The sequence below is a fragment of the Numida meleagris genome, chromosome 7 (genome assembly GCF_002078875.1).
Source record: "Numida meleagris isolate 19003 breed g44 Domestic line chromosome 7, NumMel1.0, whole genome shotgun sequence".
Lineage (NCBI taxonomy): Eukaryota > Metazoa > Chordata > Aves > Galliformes > Numididae > Numida > Numida meleagris.
Genome location: NC_034415.1, coordinates 9,591,625 through 9,612,923, shown reverse-complemented (window position 1 = coordinate 9,612,923; position 21,299 = coordinate 9,591,625). Strand labels below are relative to the sequence as shown.

The 21,299-nt window shown below is 38.8% G+C and overlaps 1 long non-coding RNA gene across 1 annotated transcript; it reads right to left on the bottom strand.

The window, feature by feature from the left end:
* LOC110402589 lies at positions 13,917-15,315 on the bottom strand. The gene is made up of 3 exons (XR_002441198.1): positions 15,238-15,315; positions 14,740-14,839; positions 13,917-13,988 (listed from the first exon to the last, which is right to left on the bottom strand). It is a non-coding gene; the product is annotated as an uncharacterized LOC110402589 (long non-coding RNA).

Here is a 21,299-nt window from a genome sequence, read left to right as displayed (position 1 = left end):
GCAAACAAGTGAACAACTGATGGTGCACTGATATGGACACCAGTCAAAGTTGCCTTAGACGTCTATTTCACGTGTGTCAGTTATCCTTACCAAAATACCAAACATGCACATTTTCATGCAGGATGCATTATATCTACATTCATCTCTGTGCTGAAAGGCTAATTAAACTGGTAATTGGCATTCATATCTCTAGCTATTATATTTGTATTCAGAATTGTGAAAGATGCAATCTGTGTACGTTTAAAAAAAATCAAGTTAGTTTAAAATTAATTTGAAGCCGTACAACAGCAATCATACCCTAATTAGTGAGATAATCCATTAATAAGCTTGTAACTAGGAGTTCTCATGTTGTAGATGGGGAATATTTCAGCCAGGATGAAGAACAATCTTTATATAAGAAGTAGAAGAAGATAAAACTTAGTGAATTTGTCCTCCAGCCAGGAGATCCAGGTACGTCTGTTTGTTACAGAGATATCGTTTTAACCCCCGCCTAGTGACAGTGATTCATGTGGCTATAGCTGCCAGATTTCCATTAAAATAACAGAGTTCTGCTGCCAAAACAGCATGCCATTTCTAACGTGTTCACACTTACTCTTTTCAATTAATACATGCAAAGTGATTCCATAAAGCCATTTAAGCAAATATAACAAATGAGTTCAAGACAACTGGCTATTTGTATGAAAAATTAATTGAAGGATGCAGGGAAGAAGTAGGGAGGAGGCTGAGATGAATAAACCTTAAAGTGGAGACATATTGTGCCAAATGGCCTCTTCCCCTGTAGCCGTAAACAAATTTGGATTGAGAACAATTTTAGACTTCAAGGTCCTGCATTAGCATTGGCATCAGGTTCCTCAGGGAACCTCTGGCATTAATTCCCAGCCCGAAAAAACATGAGACAAACCAGAGAATTTGTGAGAAACAGAATGAACCATGGAAGAAAATTCCTCTGTGCCAACTTGCTGGGTTTACTCGTTGGAATACCTTTGAGGTTGTTTCTTTCTCTGTGGACTAAAATTCTCCACTCTTGGCTCACTGCAGCTGTGTTATAGAGAAATACGTCTACCTGATGAAACATACAAGGCAAAGTTTCAAAACCTTGGTTACAGCATTACACCACCTACAAGTTATAAATAGATCGACCATATGAAGCATTAACACAACTAATTCTGTGACTTAATATCTGCCTGGTGATTTACCGATGAGGTACAACTACAATGTCATTTAAATATTTGTACTATTCTGTTTATTCTGTCCTGTTCCAACAACAGATCTCTTACAAAGCATCTGTACTCTTACAAACCATTTGTCCCATGTTGTGCATGCTGAGTCAATTAAAAAGACGAATTTAAGCTACAAGCATGGATTAAAAAAAAAAGGGTAAAAAAAATACCATAAAAAAGGCATCAAAACTACTATTCTCTGTAAAATAGAATAAGAAGGATAAAAATGAATACATCTATGAAAAAAATGGAAAAAAAAAACAAAAAATCAAGTAATTAAAAATTGTACAGTTATTTAATCAATTACAATGGAAATGATGACAATAAAATTTGTGTTAGAAGATAAGCACAAATTAAGGAGGAGCTTCTGCTGATAGCCTGGCAGGTTGGGCGTAAGCCTGAGGTAAAATCAAATAGTAATCCAAGCTACCAAGTAAATAATAATACAATTATTTTATTGGAGCCACAATCTCTTCCATTATTACCTTCTCATTACAAGATTTGTCATTTATTTCTCACATGTCATGCTGCAGATAAGCAGCAGATTGCAATACTAGCTGAACTACAATACTAGAAATATTTACTCAGTGTTTATGAGTACTCACTTTTCCTAAACAAATTGTCTATTCAAAAAGACTCATTTCTACATTTTTCTGTTAAATAAGATATTTTATATTTACCATGATTAATATAGGTATTTTCTTTGATATTTACTGAATGACCAAAAAAAAATACCATTGCTTAATAGTTCTTTACCTCACATAGTTTTGTTTCCTGCTTTAGTCACTGCAATATTGTAAATTACTGGGATTATATGTGCTATCTCATCAAGACCTGAACTTCTACATTCAAAACAATGATGCAATAAAATATAAATCTTTAATTTGAAACCAAATAACAAGGAGATATCTTCTCATTTACTGATATTAGAATAAACTGTTTTTCTTCATTAATATATACTATGCATATGAGAGAGCTATGTATATGGCTACAGAAGTTTTTAGGAAGACAGAAATGCCAAAAGGCACTAATTAATTACATGAGCAGCCTCTTATTTCAAATTCATCTCCTCTAAACAACTTTTCCTGTGAATCCACTGAATGAATAAGATAATTTTGAGGAAGTAGAGTGTGATATCTCATTAACATAAGTAGTTTGATTATTCAGGATAGTTATACAGTGTATTATACAATTAAAAATCCAAATGTAAGTGTTGATGCAGTAGAAAAGCTAAATTACCAAGAAATAGAAACTTAATGATTTTTTGCCATAAAGCTGGTAATAACACTTAGGTGATAAATGCTATAAAGAACATGTTCATTCAGAAACTAAATTAATGGCTAAGAACTAGGTCAGGAGGATCCCCTCAACAGGAGTTTATTGGTATTTATTCTCAGCAAAACCAAAGAGGATTATCTTTTTTTTTTTAAAGGAAGGTCATTAATGAAATTACTTTCCCCAGCAGTGACTGCTGTGAGCAGTATGGATAGCCAAATATAGAGTATCCAATATAAGTTTTTATGTTGCCCAGCAGTATCACTGGGAGATAAGGTGACTCATCCCTCTTTCTCCACAATTAGACGAGTGGAAGTTGATCTTCCTCCAGGTAATATAAATTTATAAAAGATGCATTTATGAAATACTTTGATTTCTTTGAAAATCATCAAAATTAGAGTTTGTATTTTTGTTGGTTTTTTATATATATATGGTGCATTTATGTAAGGATTGATCATAATTCAAGCTCTGATACTGCAGAGTAATTTTGTATGCAGCTTGGTCTGATGTGGTATTAACCTTGCTGAAATGTGGAGCTGATTCTGTAGTCTGTGTCTGTCCAGAATGAGATTCCTTCTTGGGCAGTAACTAACTGGTGTTAAATAAGTTTAGAATTATCAACAGAAAGAGAAAATAAAGTCGGATTTTTTTTGGTCTTTTCTTACCCTTTTCATATAACCACATTATTCAGCTGATACAGGAATGTGACTGGACCCCCAGTCTACCAGACCTTCAAGTTATATCTGTCTATTTGCAGCTTTTTTGAAGGTTAATTTCCCCCAAGGCACAGAAGAGCCTGGAATTTCAGAAGTCAGACTGTAGCTGAACAAAAATTAGAATCATCACATTTTTAAATAGAGAAAACCCAGAGGTGCTAATGAAAAGTGAGTTAAAAGAAGGTTTATGAACATCTCCTGCTTGCTTGATGCAGCTCTGTAGGGAGGCTCTTATTCCCAGGCACATCTCCATCCCAGCAATCTTCCTGGGGCTTTCAGAGTTGTCTTAAGTTTAATCTTGTTCTTTCCATTATGAGAAAAATCTTTTTCCACTAACCATGTGTCTGCTCCATGCTTTCACTCTGATCATTTCCTCCATGAGAGCTGACCCAGGCCTGGACGTTTGGGGAGAAAAATGGAAGGACAAACTCTCCTCCTTCCAACACCTTCCACTTGATCCAAAGTAGACTGTCAGGACAGAAAAGGGGATTTGCCCCTTCGCCAGGTCAGTTCATCTTCAAAGAAACCGTATTCAGCAACAAGTAAGCTGCGAACAGTTAAAATACATTGCTTCTGTCACAAATGTCTACAAGCCCAAATGTATTTTTAATTTGAGTATGTAATTTATGCAAATTAAAAGCTATTAAAAAAGCTTTGGGGAATTAGATCATGTAACAGAACACATCAACGAATAAATATTTCCAATTGCAAATAAATTTTCTTCCAGTCTTCGCTCTTTATCGGAGATAACAGCCTATCCAAATCATTCAGAGTAAAGACATGGCACCACACTTGACTGGAGACGCCACGTACAGAGGTGAGGGCAATCTTGTTTTCAGAGATGGCAGTTTCTATAAGAGTTTTAAATGTTTGTCTCTGAAAAAATATCCACTCAGAGAAAGACTATAAAAACAGATTCACCTCTATACAAAGCAAAGGGAAGTTTGTCTGAATAACTGATGACAGGAATCCGTAGGATATTGAGAGGTTTACAACTGAAGCTCATGACTCAAACTTACCCAGAGAAAGAAGTAGTTAAAACAATATATCATTTATCATGTGCAACAATCTCTTTTGCTTTACAGTTTACATTTCACACTAACCTTTTCAAATATACTGCAAAAACTGCTGGTTCCACAGTGTTAATTGGCTCCTATCTGTCAGCAGGAGGCACAGAAGTTTGTCACAGCAGACCTTGTTGTACTCCCATCAGTATCTGATATTTGAATTTCCACACTCTTTTTACTTTGTAAATTGCCAATGCAGACTTTTTTTTTTTTTTTTTTTGCCTTGGAAACTGTATGTACAGAGCAAAAGCCTGAATAAAATGTTCTGCATGTCAGTATCATTTCTTCAAATATACACAGTTTATTAAGATCCTTATAAAAATGGGCATGGCTCCTGCTCCTGGAAGAAAATACCAGAAGAAAGGTAATTAAAAAAGACCAAATCATATGAAAGATGTGAGACAGTTACTTCCACCCAACTGACTCCCTCATTTTGCAAATGTTCATTTTTACTTCTTGTCTCTCTAAAAATTCATGTATACCTAACCAACAGAAATATCGTTATACCCATACATACCATGGTAATCTTGGGAGAGTCAGGGAACAAAAATATATCTCAGTTTTGTACTAAAATGTCACAACGTACTGAGCAATGCTTATTCCATGCAGAATCTATATATTCATGTTCTACAAAGGATATGTTGTTAGTAATGCATATCTGTAGGATCATGCATGTAGCCTTTGCAGTAGCACGTCGGACAGAAATATTTGAACAATGCCACTGTTAAACAACATGGAACATCAGGATCAGGTAAAAATCATTTGATTTCATGCAAAGCTTTTCAATATACTCTCGAACTGAGTGTGTTAACTAGTCTCCATGGGCAATTAGCAATAGCTCTATAATTCACAAAGATGTGGGTTTTTTCACACTGGTCATTCTTCAGTAGAGCCATAAAATACCGATGTAAGCATACTACTGTGCTGAACAACACTTTTCAAGTATACAAAAAGGAATTGTTTTTTTCAGTTAAAAATATTTTTAGTGGTTTCTCTTGCCATTGCAGTTCCACCCTCAGGTGGAATCTCAGGAGATTTGGACAACTCTGAAAGACTTCAATATTACATGGTTCAGCATGAACCAATTCCTTTTATTTTCTAAACCTGTCAGTTGAATTTTGTTTTACAGTTTGCATTTTAATTTAATCACTTACCCTTGTTGTTCTTTTTTTCCCCCAGATGTATTCAATTTGTTTCACAATTTTGTATGTCAGAGAGAGAAAAAAGTAGGCTTATGCTAGTTACAAATTTGGCACCAGATAAGGCAAAGTAATTTATCCTTTGTCTTTGCAGAGATAACCAAAGTCCTATTTCTACAGATTTACCAAAGAAGTTCAAAGTCTTTTAATTTATACAGGGTTCTGATGTTTTAAAATCACTTTTCATGTGTCCTGGGCACATTGTTATGAAACAATTCAAAAGATCTTTCCTGATATCTGGTCTGCACACTCCAGAAGTGGTTACTTCCACTATTCCTAATCAGACTTTTTGCATATATACATTGCTGATTTTTCAACACAATATTAGGGAAAAAAAAAAAAAACATACCTATGTTTCATTTTATCTTTTTCACTGGTCCAGAGTAACCCACAGTAGATTTTATTTCTTTTTTTTTTTTTTCTACTAAAGGTCTTCATCTGAGCTTATCAAGGTGTTTTAAGATGTGTGCTATTCTTTTCTGTCTATGCTGTCTATGCGTATATATATTCCCTGAGCAGATGTTTTGAGAAGGTAAGATATATTTTTTTTCTTACATAAGATACTGCCTTTCATGCTGGTAGGTGTGCAGAGGATGATGGGCCATTTGATCTCAGAGCGGCATTCCCCAAGAAGGGAAAGGAATCTCTGTAAGAGAAGATCGTGCTATCACCTTAGCAGTCAGGATAATTCTCAAATCAATGCCACCCTATCTTTCTTCTATCATCTGTTATCTTCTTATTTGCTTACCTTGTACCAACTATACTAGATAATTTTATTAATTAAAACTTCAGCATACAATCCAACACAGACAGACACGTACACAGATGGATACAGGCATCTGTAAGAGGCCAGTTTTCTGCAATTTTGGTGAAAACATCTTATCTCAGTGAAAGAGCTAATGATTGCAAAAATAGGCCCCCGCCCTGTGTGAGACCACACAGATGGGAGCAGGGCAAGGGGAGAGCTGGGAGAAGCAAGAGAGAGGGAAGGTGCTGTTATGTGCATGCAGCTTCAGATAAACTTGAAACATTGGCTAAAGAGGTTTACACAGACATCTGAGTAAAATAAATAGGCGGGTAATTCCGTAGATTTTTTAAATAAAACCATTTTTTCATACTATGCTTAGTCCTACATTTGAATAGTACTTTATTTCAAGTGATCACAAACATCAGAAAGGAATAAAAAAAACACAACCTCCACTTTCTATCCAATATACAAGAAAAGATTAGCTACAGAAGATGCTGTGGGTTGGTTATAAAAACAGGACATAACACAGCAAAGTCAGGAGTGTCATCCAAACTTCCCCAAGAGTCACTGACAATGCCATGTTGTTGCTCTGACCTGTCAGATATGTGTGGAGAACCTTTGCCAACAATTTCATTTTATGGTTTGGAGAGAGAGCAAATCAGGTTTTATGTAATTCGGAGGCATTTGTGTGTTAATGTCATGCTTATGGACGATGTCTTCTGTAACTCTACAGTTTTGTTCAGAAGCTACAAACGACAAAAAGGAGAGCACCTTCCAGAAAACGTAAAAAAAACTCCCAAAGTTTTGCAAACTGCACATTCCTAACAAAGAATAATTGGCTGAATGATCCTAGGTAAAGAGTCCAGACTATCCAAAGTTAGCACTCTGACTGAGAAAAAGAAAGTCTGAGGCTGCTGCACGCAGTGCTCTCTCTGTCTAGAGGACATTCTGCCAAGAGAAGACACAAAGGCTTCATTTCAGTAAAGCAACAGTATGTACAATTAGCTGTACATACAGTACAAATGGAGCTAGGATATATTGCACTACAGGACATACTAGACCTACTTCCACTCCTTATGTTGGGTATTTATTCAGTTATTTGATGTTTGCAATATATGCGTTTGTGCCAATATTCCATTAATATAATTACATTTAGTTTACTACAGAGTGAAAGGAATTAATTCTGAAAGGTTATTCTAAAACTTACACCTTATCTATAAAATAACTTTCTAATTCTCAGTGTTGAATGGAACAACAATATTTTTAAAGAACATTATGAACTTGTAATTTACTGGTATGCTGTCATTGTGAATGTGCTATAAAAAGTAACATTTAAATACATCTGAATATATCTTTTTCCAGACTATCCCCAAGCTACTGTCTTTCAGTGTGTTATTGTCTGAGTTTCATCTGGGACAGAATTGCTTTCATTGGAGTGCCTGGTATGATGCTGTGTTTTGGTTCTAGGAGAAAAACAATGCTGGTAACACACCAATGTTTATGGCTGCTGCTAAGCAGTGCTGCACAGAGCCAAGGCCATTCACAGTGAAGGGCACAAGGAGCTGGGAGGGAAGAGAGTGAGGACAGCTGACTTACACTGGCCAAAGGGATATTCCATGCCACATGACACCATGCAGAAGGAGTTTTGAAGGGTATGGGAGTACATCTCTCTCGTCCACTGCTCTGGAGGGCTAGCTGGGCATCGGTTGGGGAGCAGTGAGCAATTGCTTGTGCATCACTTGTTAAATATGTACATATATATAGTCATAATAGTCATAACTATTATCCTATTCCTTTTCTCTATCTTAGTAAATAGTTTTATGTCAACCCATCAGTTCTACGTTTTTTTTTCCTGATTCTCTCCCTGACTTCACTTGGAAGGGGGGCAATAAGCAAACTACTGTGTGGTGCTCTGCCACATGCGGAGTTAAACCACAACAGCCATTTTTAAAGAATGTATATAATTAGAAAACATTAATTAGCAGTAAAAGTATAGAAATAGCACTTATTTTTTCTTTTTTTTTTTTTTAGCATGGTGTGATGCCAATTACAAGCAAATTGGAAATACATAAAAATCCATTAGGACTTCATTGTGGTACTGAATAAATAAAGTGAACAAAATAATGCAGATTCAAATTATGTTAGCATTGATTCCTCCTTCAATCTCAGTGTACCCGAAAGCTATTTTATTTAATATTATTAGTATTTGGATGTGTGACTGAACACCAGCTAAACAAGTACTGAGACTGAGCATTTGGAGTTTCACAACTCATTATAGAAGAATCCTTGGAATCCTTGGGATTCTCTTTGGAGTCCATCCAAAGATTACTTGAAGGCCACTGGAAATTTTTGATGATTTAACCAGAACCTTTCATAACCACAGGCTCAGGTTCTGTGGCTGTGAATGAGGAATTAGAAAGGTCTTTCCTTCTGGGACAACTAAATGCTGAAAATCCTATTCCTGTAGCAGTGAGTAGCAAAATTCCAGTTTCCTCATAATAAGTCTTATTGTAATATTTATTCACTAGCAGAAACTCAGTCAGCTATGCTTTTATATAATAACAAAGAGTATGATGAAAGTTCGTGAAATTCTGGCTGTCAATGCCATTGTTCAAAAAAAAAAATCTAAGAAGTGATCAAGGTATTCTATAGAACAAAATAACTGAAACAGCAGGAGACTCAAAAAATATATGTCTGCCTGACAAAGCATGAATATTATCTGAAACTTTTCCATGAAGATTGATAGATAAATGCAAGGTCTGGCACCCTGACTGCTGGAGGAATATAGATCTGGATGAAACAACAGGCACCCTGTTGGGAATATGAGAGGAAGTAAAGGAGCACCAGTAACATCAATGAGAAAAAAACCCAAGTAAAGAATTTTTTTATTTTTAGGGGAGAAGGAGAGGTAAACGCTCATGCAAAAGAGGCCTGAACATAGCAAACGGATACTCAAGGAAATTGTACAAAGCAGGATTCTGAACAGTCTTTGCAACTATGAACAGTTCCAGTTTGGGAAGTTAAGTGACCTCAAAATTCCGTAGCAAGAACTTGGGTCAATTGCACACGATGAAGAGATACAGAAAAACTTGCTGGCCCCAGAAGCTGGAAGTCTAGACAGACAAGAGAGTGAATGAATCTAGGAGGCAAAAAGCACAGGAGGATGAAATGACTTGCTCAGTAAATCAGTGACAATATAACGAGTAAAACCTAACTGCTTTCCTTCAACATATTCCCTGCTTGGCCACAAAGCAGTCTCCTTCAAATGACTATATTTTTTTTCCAAGAAAAATAAGTCAGAAGACAAGTATAAAATATCATTGGGAATCTGAGCAGAAATTGCTGAATAGTTCAAGATAAAATGCACTGCATTCTCATTTTGCCATTATTAAGGGATTTACTGCTATTAACAGAAAATACATCGTTTGTCCAAAGCACATACATTTTCCAACTAAGCAGATTATCCCACCCCTAGTAGCAGAATAAAATAATAGCAATTAAAAACATAATACATTCACAGTGTAATGGTATTGCCAATGCCCTTTCCTTTACTAATCCCCTTAGGAGGAAGCTGTATCACTTATCACTGAACATGTCAAACAGAATGCTCAAGACCATCTATATTTTCCCTGAGCTGTATTAGATAATAACTTTTAATCAAAACTGGGTCCTGGGCTGCATCCACAAAGGGGTGCCAGGAGGTTGAGGGAGGTGATTGTCTGCTTCTGCTCTGCTCTCATGAGATGCCCCCTGCAGTTCTGCATCCAGGCCTGGGGCCCCCAACGCAAGAAAGATGCAGAGATATTGCAGCCAGTCCAGAGGACAGCCATGAAGTGCTCAGAGGGCTGGTGCACTTCTCCTACAAAGGAGGGTTGAGGGAGTTGGGCTTTTTCAGCCTGGAAAATAGAAGGCTCCCAGGAGATATCCTTGCAGCTTTCCAGTACTTACTTGAATGATGCTTATAAGCAGGAGGGGGACCAACTTTTCACACAGTCTGATAGTGATAGGACAAGAGGGAATGGCTTTAAACTAAAAGAGGAGAAATTTAAGATAGAAGTTAGGTGGAAATTCTGTACTCAGAGGGTGGTGAGGCTCTCACACTGCTATCCAGAGAAGCTGCAGGCATCCTGTCCCTGGGGGTGCTCAAGGCCAGGCTGGATGAGACCATGGGCAGCCTGAGCTAGTGAGTGGAAACCAGCCCATGGCAGGGGGTTGGAACTACATAATCTTTAATGTCCCTTCCAAGCCATTCTATCATTCTATCATCATTCTACGATTCTATGATATTGGCCTACCAGAAGTGACAATCATAATGCAAATAGAATAGTACCTTGTGGTATATTTTCACTTATGCTACAGTATAACATTCTTGATTCTGATTTGTCCTTCCTGATTTGCATATTTTTGAAGGAATCTGGATATTCAATTATCATTTTCATATTAGTACCTCTCTAAAATTTTGCTACAGACAATAGTCCAAACTGACTGAGATTTTCAGACCGGCTTGATGCTTTCTTAGGAATTTCAAAGTAATGTACAAAATCATGTGTTTGTAGGAGTGGCCAACATGATAGTATGTGTTGATTATCAAAACAATCAATTTAAAAGAAAAAAATTATCTGGGATCTTTATGAGATTATTTTATAGTCAGACAATTGGAATTTCATATTCCTACTTCCCAAGTTATTCTAGGAAACTCAGAATGATCGGATGACATACAGTATTTAAGGACTATGTTATAAACCTTAGCAGATAACTAACATCAGATTTTCCCCAAGAGTACAATCATCAGAAAAGATTTTCAAGGTAATTAAATTGATGGTTCTCCATTCTCCATATTTTCCTAGACCCATGCCTTATTCTGCTTTTAACTTATTGATGCACTCATGCCCCCTGCAATTTCAGGATGAGCTGGTAGACAGTAAAATCTATCTATCACAAACATTTCCTTCCCTTAAACTTACACCTACACACATGTTCACACATACACACACAGGTCATATTTAGAAAAAATTCAGCTACTACTACTCCCTGCTACTTGGAGTAATTTGTTGTTTTCAAGACAAATCCAATCAGATGCTGTCAGGCAGCATGCTCATATGCCCTAGTATCCCTGTTGCTGTCCGAGGGACAATGTATTTTGTCCAGAGAATACCTTGACGTTCATAACAAATTACAGTAATTTGGGGATTCTGCAAATCAGTTATCTCCAAATCTCCAAAACTTCATTTTCTTTTCTGAGGAATGTACCAATGTTATGGAAAAGGAATTTCACTATTTCAGCAATATACTTTTGGATATAATGCAATATTTTGCAACACTTCCTTTAAAAAAAAAAAAAAAAACCTAAACAAAATTGGGCCATGTATCTAAAATATGAGAAAATTGCCATGGATCATAGCAGTAGCCCTAAAAAACAATTGTTACGATAGTATCTTAACAATTAGATCTTATCTTAGACCCTAGTTTCTTAACACTGAATAACATAAGTTGCTGTTCCAATAATTTCAATATAAAATATTTGGAAATATATTGCAGAATTATTACTTTGGACAGCATATTTATTTATAATTTCTGTATATTTGCTTACATTTTGAAATAGTAAAATATCTGAAGAATTTGCAGAACTTTTGCTCCAGTGATGGAAACCTTTAAATTATTACTTTATCATCTATTCTCTCTAACTTATTCAACAACAACAAAAAAAATCATGTAGCATTTAAACTTTGCATTAACTTTTCTCTCCTCCAACATCTAGTTTTCAATGAAGCATTTATTCAGCATACATGAACCAACGCTCACAGGTTGATTATCTGAAGTGCCAGAAAAACAGAGGTCAAAATATATAACTTTTAATTCAGAATATATTCACTAGAGCGACTGGAAAGAAAGGAACTATGATTCATTCTTCTCAAACACCTTTGTCCTTTCTTTTGTTTATTCAAAGCAACCCAGCATCAAGGATTCTCAACACCAACTGACATTTCACATTTTTAACTTAATTCAGCTTTACTACTTCCCCATCCATTCTTCCCTGACAGAGAAAATATATGACTTGTCGTTATAAATACTTTATGATGACCCTGTCTCCTATACTCTTCATTCTAATCATAGCCATGCCACTTACCATTCATGTCAGTTTAAATATATAGAAGAACGATAAAAGTAAAATCTCTCCCTGCTCTCTTTGAATTATTTTTCAGAGAGCTATAAAAACAAAACCGAAATGAATTCATCTGGAATTTCAAAGCACTAGCAATTGCTTTTTCTCTCCATAGCACAGAATGAGGTAAGTGCAATGCTGTCTTCAAATTTCTGATTGAAAAATAAGCAGCTTCTATGTCCAGCTTGTAAGCCTTATTCAATGTCACACTTCCACTAGTTCACAGAGATACACAAGTTTAGTTTTCTTTTCCTGTGTGCTTTTCAAAGAAAATAAGAAAGTAGGAAATGGCAGTGTTTTTCTCCACGTTGCTTTGGACGACGACTGAAGAAACTTGAAGAAGACATACAACTGTAAGAACACTGAGGAAACTGCAGCAGAACAGAGTTCTCCAGCCAGTACTCCAGCCACCCTCTAAATAAAGCTGAAAAACCCTGTAGCAACTAGAAGAAATTAGGATTTAGCACATCATAAAGGACTATATCACAGAGACTAAATTACTCACTGATACTGAAGTAGGAATTTGATGAGCAGGGTAAAAGGAAAATAATACCTACTTTCTAGGAAAAAAAGGTTTCTGCACCCCACCAGTTGGTTAACAGGTTAAAATGACAAAATTGCTAAAGAGAAATGAACTTTTTAATCATTTATGATGGATACATTGCTGAAGGTTGAATATATTGTATCTGTTCTTAATTCTCTTTCCTTTTTTCACACACAGACCTGTACTTCTAAGTGAGAAATTGCAGCTGCATTTTTGTTGTACCTGGTAGTCCCTCCAAGACCTCTTGGAGTCTCAATTTTCTCCTGAAGTACTAGACAAGTTACAAACTCTCCATTCCCTTGCCCCAGGCAATTTTGAAGATGGTGGGATGTCAGCTAATCTCCCTGTCTTCTACCCTGCTTGAAATCATCTTCGTATAAACAGGTGGTGAACTTACATCTGTGTTTTCTGGCTTCTGCAGCAGCTCAGTGCATCCTGAGGTGCTTTCTGGGACACCCATCACTGTAAAGTGTGTGTGTCTAGTAACTATTAAATAAAGATAGGTCAGGGGAAGGAGGACAAGGTGCAGTATTCGGAGGATCCAGTCCATCTCCATCAGTTATACAAAAAAAGTACAAAACCTGAATTACTCTTTTTTCTTTTTTTCTGGTACAAAATTCATTACAGTGATCTAACATAAGCAGTCTCTCTGGAATGCCACACAACTAAAGGGAATTGTTGAATAAAGGGTACTGGTTTTATCGTAGGATGCCTTGGTAGCTGTGGGGAGGATTTAGGAATTAGGCAATAGAACCTTGGGCTGGAATTATGATTATTAAGATTGATTTAGAGACAAGTTTCTATTTTATGTATCTTCTGTCACCTGTGTGCATGTGGTATGCTAGTTGTCTTCATTCCAAATGAGCCACGGAGATCAAAAAGTGTGTGGACCACAGGCATGCAAGGCCTTAGAGTCAGAGCACAAGGAAAGACTAGTGAAAAAAGGTTTTGCTTGAGTACTTACCTTTATTTTTTACTGTAAGTCGCTTATGTGGGTCCTTACAAAGACACTCTCTTCCTCCCTCTGATAATTCATTGGATCCAGTCTTGTCCCTACTATATGTGTAGATACACACTGGGAATTAATGATTAGACTGGCTAGACCTGGGAGCAGAGATAAGCAACTGACTCCTCCATTCTATGATGCAAGAAAAGATGACAGTCCCATAGCCCTTCAGCCCACTGGACTTTACCACCCTTAATCATTCTTACCTATCCCAAGCAGGTTGTAATTTACTTGCATAGCTAGCATAGCCTGAAGTATAGTCGTGCCATGCAGTCCTGTATATGCAAACACTACAACTTTCTCAGTTTCAATCTATGTAGATAAATGAATAAATAAATAAATAAACTAAATACATAAACAAAAATATCATGATACCTTAAAAAAATTTTGAAACGTCTTATAAATACCTCTACCTATAAACCTCTTATAAATCATAGAATCATAGAATCCTTAATGTTGGAAGGGACCTAATCCAACTCCACTGCAATGAACAGGGATGCCACAGCCAGATCAGGTTGCACAGAGCCTGATCCAGCCTTGCCTTGAAAGGCTCCAGAGACTGGGTATCAACCACATCACAAGGCAACTTGTTCCACTGCCTCACCACTCTCACTGTAGAAGATTTTTTCCTTATATCTAGCCTAAATCTACCCTCTTTGAGCTTGAAAAACCAGTGTCTTCAGCTTGATTCCAGTACCAATTTAAAGGTTTCAGTCTCTTCTGTGGAATTTCTCCACTGGAAAATTTCCATTTTTAGCTGATGAGTTTTTATATAAAGAAAATAAAACAAAGCAAACTTACCTTGATATCAATAAAAAGTCCTCTTAGGAAAGGGTTAAAGAAATTGTCACAGCAGTAATGCTTGGCTTATTGTCATCAGAGCTTCTATTAACAGTTGTTTCTAAGGAATAATATTAGCAACCATGTAAATGTCAGAGACATTTTGCTTCATTAATGAAATCAGAAACCTGATCTCACAGTCAAAATACCTGTACTTTTACTTGACAGGTTGTCATCCCAATATTTCTGAAAAAACTCATCACTGTATCTATTTCTAGTTATTCTGTCTGAGGGCCCCATTTCCTGCCTGGATAATCTCTCCACAGAGATTTGCTGTCTGCCAGGAACCCGTATTAGAGACTTCAAGAAGACACTACTAGGTCTGATAAAGCCAGACTTGCTTCTATTCATTCAAGTCAGCTCACAGGGAGCTTTAACTAAGGAACTACAAAGCATTAAAAGAGACTTTACATCTCTTGAAAGGACGTTGAAGGGATCAGTATTGCAAGCACTGTTCACCTCTGTCCTCATTTTGGCGGCTGGGACCTGGGAAGGAGAATGGCACAGCTGAATGACTGGCTTCATGAATGAAGCCACACTCAAGGCTTTGGGTTCTGTGATCTGGATGGGCCTTTATGAGATGGGAATGTTGATGAGGGGATGTACTGACCAGGTGGGGCAAGAATGTTCTGGGAAACGAGCACACTGTGCTGATTAGCAGAGCTTTAAAACTAGATTGGGTGGCAGAAGGGGAAGGATTTCTAAGTGATAGAGAAGGACCAAGGAAGGCTGTCAGTTTAGGAAGCAGCAGGGAAAACCTCAGATTTGTCCCAGAGGAACTCAGGAGGGCTTCCTGAAGAAGGTAATGATGCTGATAGCCAAGCTGAAATGCCTCTACACCAATGCACACAACATGGGAAATAAGCAGGAGGAGAGGAAAGCCACAGTGCAGTTAAAGAAGGGTGACCTCATTACAATCACAGAAATGTGTCGGGATGAATGATACAACTGGACCACAGCAGTCAAGGCTTACAAGCTTTTCAGATGAGATAGTCAGGAAAGGAGGAGTAGGGAAATTACCCTTTCTGTTAAGAAATTAATAGATTGCTAAGAAACAGCCATGACCAGGCCAAGAGCTTATGGGTGAAAATTAGGTAACAGACAAATAAAGGACATCCAGTGGCTGGAGTCTACTACAGATATCCTGATCAAGGAGAACCTGTGGATGAGACCTCCTTGACTCAGTGACAAAAGGCATTGCATTTGCAGGCTCTCATCCTGATGGAGGGTTTCAACCACTCAGTTGTCTGCTGAGGAAGCAGCATGGTGGGCTGCAAGCAATCCTGGAGATGGCTAAAGCGTGTTGAGGATAACTTCCTGGTTAAGGTATCAGAGAAACCAACCAAAGGAGAAGTGTTACTGGTCTTGGTGCTCATCGATGTGGAGGAGCTCATTAAAGAGGTTGACTGGAGGCAGTCTGAGCTGTAATGACAATACCCTAGTCAAGTTCATGATCTTGAGTAATGTGAGACTGGCAAAGAGCAAAGTCTGAACCTCAGAATTCAAACCCTGAACTTCAGAAGAGTGAAATTCCAGCTGTTTAGGGAATTACTGAATGAGATCCCATGGGAAACTATCCGTGAGGACAACAGAGTGGAGCAGAACTGACAGCTCTTTAAGGACATCTTTCTGAGAGCACAAGACCTTGCCATCTACCAACAAAAAAAAATCAGGCAGAGGAGGCAGGAAACCAGCATGACTGAGCAAAGACCTGCTGGTCAAACTGAAGAAAAAGGACATTTACAGTCAGTGGAAGCAGAGATATGTGGCCTGGGAAGAATAAAGGGATGCCATCCAGATGTGCAGAGATGGGACCAGGAAAGCTAAGGTGCAGATGGAACTGAACTTGGCAAGGGATGTAAAAAATAATGAGTAGGAAATCTAGGGTACATTGGTTAGAAGAGAAAGTGCACTTCCTCTGATAAATGGGAAGGAAGAACTGGCTACAACAGACATGGAGAAGGCTGAGATACTCAGTAAGTTCTGTGACTCAGTCTTCACTGCTAGCCAGGCTTCCCATGCCTCCCATGTCTCTGAGCCTTTAGGTGGGATCTGGGGGAGAAAAATCCTTCTGATTTTAAGAGCAGAGCAAGCCTGAGTTTGCTTCATGAGACTGAATGCACATAAGTCTATGGGGATAGATGACATGCATTCTGATGTCCTGAAGGAACTGGCTGATGCCAAGCCACTTGCCATCATATTTGAAAAGTCATGACTGTCAGGTGAAGTTCCTAGTGATCTGAAAAAGGGAAACAACATTCCCATTTTTAAGAAAGGGAGGAAAGAAACACCCAGGGAACTACAGGCTGGTGAGCCTCACCTCTGTGCCTGGGAAGACTATGGAACAAATCTTTCTGAAAGCTACATTAAGGCACATGCAGGACAAGGAGGTGATCTAAGACAGCCAGCACAGTTTCACCAAGGGCAGATTGTGCCTGACCAATTGAGTGGCATTTTATGGTGATGGCATTGGTGGACAAAGGAAGGGCTACTGCCGTCATCTGCCTGGAATTCTGCAATGTCTTTAATATAGTCTCACACCACATAGGATCATAGAATCATGAAGGTTGGAAAGACCAGTAAAATCATCAACCAGCAACCCATCACCATCATACCACTAAACCATTTCACTCAGTGCAACACAGACCCTTTTTTTTGAAAACCAGCAGTGACTGTGACTCCACCACCTCCCTGAGCAATCTGTTCCAATACCTCACCATTCTTTTTTGAGAAGAAACTTTTCCTAACCCTAACCCTGAACCTTCCCTGGTGCAACTTAAAGACATTACCTCTTGTTCTATCACTGGTTACCTGGGAGAAGAGGCCGATTCCCACCTCACTACAATCTTCTATCTGGCAATTGTGGAGAGCAATAAGGGCTGCATCAAAAGAGGGGTGGCCAGCAGAGTGAGGGAAGTTACTGTCCTCCTCTACTTTGCCCTTGTGAGGCCCCATTTGGAGGACTGCATGCAGACCTGGAGCCCCCAGCATGAGAAACATGTAGAGCTGTTGGAGCTGGTCCAGAGGAGGGCCACAAAGATGCTCAGAGGGCTGGAGCACCTCTCCTACAAGGACAGGCTGAGGGAGCCGGGTTTGTTCAGTCTGGAGAAGAGAAGGCCCCAGGAAGACACCCTTGAGGCATTCCAGTACTTCAGGGGAGCTTATAAACAGGAGGGGGACTGACTTTTTACAGTCTGATATGTAATAGGATAAGGCAAAATGTTTTTAAGCTATAAGAAGGGGGATTTATGTTACATGTTAGCTGGAAATTCTTTACTCAGAGGATGGTGAAATCCTGGAACATATTTTCAGAGAGATTGTAGATGCCCCATCTTTGGAAGCCTTCAAGGCCAGGTTGGCGAAGGCCCTGGGCAACCTGATCTAGTGCCTGATTTAGTGTTTGGTAGCCCTGCCCACAGCAGAGGGGTTGGAACTAGATGATCTCTAAGGTCCATTTCAACCCAAGCCACTCTATGATTCTGTGATTCAGAATTAAATTTTTTTTGTGTGCCTAAGTCCAATCAAATGCAATATGTTCAAAATATGAGCAGAGAACTTATCCCTTTTTAATAACTTATGATTAATTTGCTTTTTTAAGCCTCAGTCAAGAAAAGAAATATTTCTTGTTAATGGTCAAGTAAACATTTACATGATTTTAACATATAATTTTCTTTTCTTAGTCCTTTATCATTGCAGTTGAAATAGATTGCCAGAGGCTAATTTTAGTGCAAAATAATCTGACTTATATTCTGACAACGAGGTTCCTGTCCACCCTTCCCCATGGTGTTCCTTACTACTGCTCTTGCTGAAATTAAAACTGTGACTCTGTTACTTGATAACCCCTGCCAAAACCTTCCTCCCTGCAGGAGGGATGCAAAGCCAAGGACACAAAGTCCTGCTCTGGTATAGTGTAATACTTAACCTTGGCTCAAGCCTTTGAGAAAACTGCTGAGTTGTGAGAAGAGCTATGAGAAGTCTGCAGAAATATGAGAGGCGAAATTGCAGAGGGAGGTCAGGCAACTGATATGGGAATGTTAGTAGCTCAAAGATTCAAGACAAAAATCACTGATATGAAAAGGTATAAAATGCTGATAGAAAAAATCTGGGAGCCTAACTGTAGGCTAGGAGTTTTCTGATTCTCAGTTGAATTGATTCTCAGTGTTGCCCTTGCTGATACTGCTCATGGAGGACAGCACCTCAGCAGCTCTGAGGACCTGCAGGGGAGATGTAGGGTCCAAACCATCCCTTCCTGACCAGCACCTGTCTCGTTAGGAAACAGCCTTTGGGACCTTGTCCTGAGCAGTGAGCATACACATGTCCAGCCTACAAGCTCCCTAAATCTCAGTATCTTTCATCTGTGTCAGGCAATAAACAGTGTCTTTGTTCTTTAAAGCTGTGTTTGTCCTTCTTGCAGAGTTTCTTTGTACCTGGCTAATGATGCCTGAAAAAACTAACCTAAAAGGCAAGTGATAACAAACAGCATTCTCATAAACAAGTAACCTAGCTGAAATTATGTTAAAAGTAGTGAATAACTTGAAGACAAAGTCCTTTGGGGTCAGAGGCCAGACAATAATGAGCTATTTCTGTCATCAGAAACAGATTTATTGCATTTGGTCAAAAACACATAGATCAAATGTCTCCTAACGGAGATTTTCCTCTATATTGTCTCAGTTTTATCTTCAGTGAAAATATTTTTTTCCTCTGAACTTGAAATGTGCCAGGGCAATCTGAGACACGTGTACAGTCTAGGAGAGGAACTTCTTGAGAGCAGCGCTGCGGAGAAGGTCTTGGGGTCCTGGTGGATGAAAAGCTGGACATGAGCCAGAAACGTGCACTTGCACCCTGAAAGGCCAACAGTATCCTGGCTGCATCAACAGAGGGGCAGCTGGCAGGAAAAGGGAGGGGACTGTCCCCCACTACTCTGTCCTTGAGAGGCCCCATCTGGAGTACTGTGCTCAGGCCTGGGGCCCCAGCATGGGAAAGGTGCGGAGCTGTTGGAGTGGGTCCAGTGGAGTGCCACCAAGATGATCAGAGGGCTGGAGCACTTTTCTTATGGAGAGCACACAATCAGGAGGAGGACAAATGTTTTACAGTCTGACAGTGATTGGACAAGGGAGAATGGTTTTAAAATGAAAGAGGAGAGATTTAAGTTTGATGTTAGGAAGAATTTCTTTACTCAGGGGATGGTGAAGTGCTGGAACTGGTTGCCCAGATGCCCCACCCCTGGAGGAGTTCAGGCCCAGGCTGGATGGGGCCCTAGGCAATATCTGGGTGGGTGGCAACCAGCCTGTGGCAGGGAGGTTGGAACTGGATGATTTTTTAAGGTCCATTCCAACCTAAGCTATTCTGTGATATGATTTTATGTTGATATCGAGTTTATCATAATGAAGGAACCTATACGTGATTCTCCTTTAAGAAGTAAAGATTGCTTAAACAGTGTAATTTGTGCTTTGTTGTTTTTTTTTTACCAAATAGCTCTTCAAAACAAGTACATTATAACACTGCACTGTGACATGCCCTGTACATAAGCAGAGTAAAAAACAGAGACACATTTTGCAGGTACTTGCAGCTAATATCCTAAACTAATTGCTCAGATTTGGACCACAGTGTTTATGAGAGTCTAGAACTCTAAGCTGGTATGTGCAGATAAAGATAGCCTTGTCATTGCTCTGAAGAGAGGACTTAAAAACTGAAGGCAAATATCTTTCAGCTGCAATCATTCCAGATCTCATGTGTCTAAGCATACTGAAAAGGCAGTAACTATCAGATGATCAGAGAGATGTCATTTTTCAGGGATGCTTGGACTATCTGTGACCTTCTCATGAAACTCTTAGGGCTGTATGCAAATGGTTAAGTTGGTGAACCATTTGCAGCTGAGCTAATTAGCTGGGAAACTAGCAAAATAGGGCTCAAGAAAATATTGAATGTGATAAGTAATGTGATGATGCTGCCAACAGCTATGTGTCAAGCAGTCCTGCAGGGAATCACTGCAGCTGGAGCACTCAGGAGACCAAATCCCTTGTTCTGACCATGCTCAAAGAACTTATGCAGGCAAGAAGATCAGGGTGGGAGTAGGATGGGGAGCATCCTGTTGGCCAGTGGGGAGGTGAGTGGATGCATGGACTGAGCATCCATATGAATATAGTGGTGTCCTTTCCAGACATCTCTGGTGGCTTCTCATCAATTTGTAAGAGAAATGGAGCGTGGAGGATGTGTCAGCATGCTGAAGTCCTGGCACACAGCCTGTGTCTCTACAGCAAACATCGGTAATGGTAGCCTTCTCTGACTGCCAATCAAAGACAATGTTTATGTTTACTCAGAGCCCTTGTTGCCTTTCTTTCAGCAAGTTGCTATTTCACTGACAGTCCCAGGCAAATAATCCAGTCCATTTCCATCCCAAAAGCCTTTGGTTAAATACTCTGTCTTTCCTTGAAGACCAGAAGGAAGAAGTGGAAAATGTTTTTACTGCTCCCAGACAGTGGCAGACAGGACAGGAGACAGAAATGTCATGTTGCTTCCCA